Below are 4,878 nucleotides of genomic sequence, written 5' to 3'. Positions count from 1 at the left end.
TCCTGATATTTATATCCATGTTACAGAGGATTACATACGACATTTGAAACAAAGTTAGTTGACGTGGCAGGGATGTAAGGATTGGAAAAGTCAACAAAAGAATTGGATGAGGCACCTGGCACACTGGTAGCACCTGGCACACTGGTAGGTAATGTAAATCTAATTTTTCTCATTATGCCAATATCATTGACCATTTTAATTGAAGTGATTCACTGCCACCAGGAAATAGATATTTTCAAGTAATTTGCAGAGCTGAGCTCATTATTTACCACCATTCACATTTGCCACGAATACAACACTTATTTAATTGTTGGTAATTGGTCAAAAAATTACTTGATTCGCCTAACTTAAAAATGAATACTGTAGGTTTTACAGAAAAATGTAACAGTATAACAAAAGGGTCACCAATGCAGCCAGTCACACTAAGTGAAAGCGGGTACAAAGAAATCCTACAGTAAACGTACGGGTAGACTGGCACATGATGCTTTGTGCCTCTATGCCTGTGGGGTCATATGGAACATTCTTGAATCACTGAGAACCCAGTTTTCTAAATACAGGAATTCTAAGGAGTTAGAGGTAGACAGAGGGTTCCCCAACAGGGACCTTGACAAAGCGCTTGCCACGGGAAACATGTTGGCCCATTTCACCTCATTTTTAGGATCAAATAAATTTTTTATTTTTCTGCAGTCACCCTCTCGACCTTGTTTATTGCTCTGGTGGTGCGACGCAGCCCTCTATCTACTTCTGTGCACTTTTTGAGCGGATTGCACACTGATGGCTTCCAACCACCCACCGGCTGCAGAGGGACACACATGCTGTACAGTGAGTGTCCTCTCCCAATTGTGGAGATATATATATATATATATAAATAAATAAGGGGATTGATATTGCTACTTCCCTGGGAATACTGCTCTCAGGGAGAGTGAATCAGGCAGAATATGATCTCGATATAATTAGCCTATGAAATTACCACCCCTCTACAATCAAGACATTATTGTGGGTTGAAGGGAATACCTCCCAAAGAATTGTAAAAGGATGTATATATTTTGTGTTTTCTGTTCTTTAACTCTTGAGACCCTGAATCTCACTGGAATCTCCTAGGTGAGGCTTGTGATAGTGCAAAGCTCATCTGAAAATGAGTCTAGCTGAAGGTGCTTGGCCCCTGGGATAGACATACTTCTCCTTTGTTGTATACAATGCGTGAGTTGACAGAATCCTCTTCGAACTTTGGACTTCACTTTGATGGTGCCATGCTCATGCTTCTAATATGCAATATATCATATGTTCTGAAAATCCTACTTCGACTCTCTATTCTTATGATCCACTTCTACGATTTAAGTGTCCTTTACCAACTCTGGACGTTGCCCTATTGATGAGATGGGTCATACCACATTGAATATTATGTGACTATTAATACCATCTACCCCATGCACGTCAAATGCACTCGATGGGTGTTTTTTCAAATAGATAATTATTATGGACATACCCTATCCTGAGCAGACAGGTTTATTTACACACCTGCCTTTCAGTATTAATGTATATACGCTCCCTATACTTACCACTTATGCTGCCGCATTATGCAACAGCTGATGCTTCTGCCAATGTTTAGAGGCGTTGTCAGTTATTCACCTGATGACTGGTTGATATTGTGGCTCCTCCCATGCGATGGACTATAAATTGCGTAACCGACAATCACTAAATGTGACTCCTGCCCTTGAAGAAGAGTGCCGGGTATCGTGACGTCAGGTTTGTGACGTGCACCAGGAGAAACGGTGTCTACGTGATCGACTCGGAAATAAGGGAATGTCTATGAAGATATGGTTGTATAGCGCTATACACAGAGAGATGTTTTCATCTTCCTAACATCATTCAAACACAGCATTGTTACAATGCGCCATCTAACATACAGAACATACCCTTGTCATGATTAATTCAGAAGCTGGGTTACATTAATATGTTTCTGGAAGGTTACTTCACTCTATTGGCATACTTCACACGCTTGTGTTTGACTATATGATATGGGTTTATTCACACTATGACTCAAGTATCTACAGAGACAGGGGACCTATATAAACGTTTATAGTATGGACATATTGGGGCAAACACGACCCCCAGGTATTCACAGCATCCGCAAAGGAAGGAAAAGAAAGAGGGGTGGCCATACTCCTAGCAAGAACTCTCCATTTAAGGTAGACAAGATAAGAAGGGACCCTGAGGGACGATACCTAATACTCACAGGGGATATAGAAGGTACACAGATAACTCAGGTCAACGCCTACGCACCCAATGAAAACAAGAGAACAATCTACAAAAAATTATTCCGATTGATAGGTAAAAATGATTGGGGTCGCATAATTTTAGCAGGAGATTCCAATATCGCCTTAAATGAAAAACAAGATATATCTAAACCTGCTTCAATTACAACTCTGGTATCTCGAAGCGGGGGGAGAAAAACGCTAAGAGAGGACTTAAAGAGTTTTATCTAAGGGATGCATGGAGGGAGATGAATCCGCAGAAAAGAGATTTCTCTTTTTATTCAGCACCTCATAAAGTATATACAAGGATAGATGACATATTTGTAGATTATCTGCTAATCCCCAAAATAACAAAGGCCACAATGCACCCAATTACATGGTCAGATCATGCCCCAGTCGAAGTTCACATTGAAGATATACTTAAGAAACCAAGTAAAGGGACATGGCGACTAAATGAGTCATTACTAAAGATGGCAGAGGTCATCTACAGAGACAGGTAACCTATATAAACGTTTATAGTATGGATGTGTATACTATGAGGAGTATCTGTCTACCTATGGAATTTTGTAAAATTGGTCTCCATTATATGTGCTATATATACCATGTATGTAGGAGATTTTGTTTAGATACGCATATTTAACTTGCATATCGGTGAGTTGACCATCACACCTACGATCAGCATGGTCTGACCTCCTACCCCTCTTCCCCACAATAGGATATTTATTCCTAGTAGAATTGCTATATATACTTGTTACATTCTACTTTTCTGCGTCTCTCCCATTGGGGATTTTAACCTTTCACTGTATATAAATGTATTTGTGTTTTTCATCGTTACATAGTTATTAATACATTTTTCTGATTTTACAATGGATTGCTATTAGTCGGTCACTAGGTGGCCCTTGGACCTTTTCCTTTTTGGTCCTATAATTTTGACATAAGAGGATTTTGTATCAACACCTACACCCATGGTGTTTTGACTTTGAGTGCAATTATAGGACTTTAGTGACCCCTGGTGGTCATCTGTTCAAGTGTATTTCATCACTGAGGCTTTCAAGTCCGGGACCAGAGGAGACTCAGTGGCACCAAGCCTGTTAGCCATCTGGTTTCTCGGAACCAGGACTTGGAAACCCCACAGTTCATTTACAGGTTACAAGCATATAGAGTATACCTATCAAACATAACCTTTAATAAAATATACTTTTACACTGTGTTTTGGGTTAAAATGTCTAAGTCCCCCGTCTCTGGTGTCAGGGATAGAATACGAATATTTACTCTCTATTCTTACTGGCCTTATGTCTGCCACACGGTAAAAACCTGACTTTACATTTAACCCACAAATAAAAGCCTCACAGCTTTATCACATAGCTGGGTCACCCCCTGGACAACTATACCAAGGTCCGGGTGACTTGGGCATGAACTGGGCACCCCCCCTGATGCTAGGGACCCCTGTACCATTCTGGGGATACCTTGATCCATATACCCTTTTTACCTTTCCTGTCTGTGCTGAAGCAGGGAATTCTGGCGGTGAGACGCAAGAACGTTTCCAGGGTTGGATTTTTGCCTGAGTACTGTGCTTCAATGTGCCTGAGAACCTTACCCGATTCTCAGGAACTTCTTTGGGGTATCCTGTAACTCGGGGAACCCGCAACATAGACACAATCTGACAAGTTTTTCTCCACAAAACCAATTCTGAAATTCCCAGCCCCGCAATCTCTGCTTGCTAGCCCTCCTGGAAAGGCAAAAACACAAAAATACTGCATTGCCGCATCATTTACACACAGTCACAGCGATGCATATACAACAGTCAGGTGCAAGAGCTGATACTCTAGGACAGGGGTCGTGAAACCGCGGCTCGCGAGCCACTTGCGGCTCTTTGGGCTCGTTCATGCGGCTCTCCCCTCAGTATTTGAAATTGAGGGGCAGGTGCGATGCAGGAGCAAAATGGCGGCGATTCCCAAGCGGTCCCGGCGTGCGCATGTGCAGGTCCCCAAACGTGGGATGGAGGGGGAAGTACCAGCTCTTCTTGGGGCGGCTCCTTCCCCCTCCCCGCTCCCAATGTGGGATGGAGGGGGAAGTACCAGCTCTTCTTGCGGCGGCCACTCCCCCCCAGCTCCCAACGTGGGACGAAGGGGGAAGTACCAGCTCTTCCTGCAGCTGCCCCTCCCCCCCCCGCTCCCAACGTGGGACGGAGGGGGAAGTACCAGCTCTTCTTGCGGCGGCCACTCCCCCTCCCCCCGCTCCCAATGTGGGACGGAGGGGGAAGTACCAGCTCTTCCTGCGGCTGCCCCTTCCACCCCCTGCTCCCAACGTGGGACGGAGGGGGAAGTACCAGCTAATCCTGCGGCCTGCTTCCCCCTGCTTCCTCCCACGGCCAGCTTCCCGCGCTCCCCCCGCGCCAGATTCCCGTGCTCCCCCCAAGCTCACCTCCTGTGGCTCCCCCCGGAGGGCACCTCCCGCACCCCTAAGCCCAACTCCCCTCCCAGGCAGCTGCCCCAGGGATATTGGGGGCAGGAGGGGAAAGAGTCTGGCGGAACATGCACCCACCTGGGCAAGGTAAGTCACTGTCACCCACCCAGTCACTGTCACCCACCCAGTCACCCAGTCACTGTCACCAACCCACCCA

The sequence above is a fragment of the Ascaphus truei genome, chromosome 6, assembly GCF_040206685.1.
Source record: "Ascaphus truei isolate aAscTru1 chromosome 6, aAscTru1.hap1, whole genome shotgun sequence".
In the NCBI taxonomy this organism is placed as follows: domain Eukaryota; kingdom Metazoa; phylum Chordata; class Amphibia; order Anura; family Ascaphidae; genus Ascaphus; species Ascaphus truei.
This window is presented reverse-complemented; position numbering follows the sequence as displayed.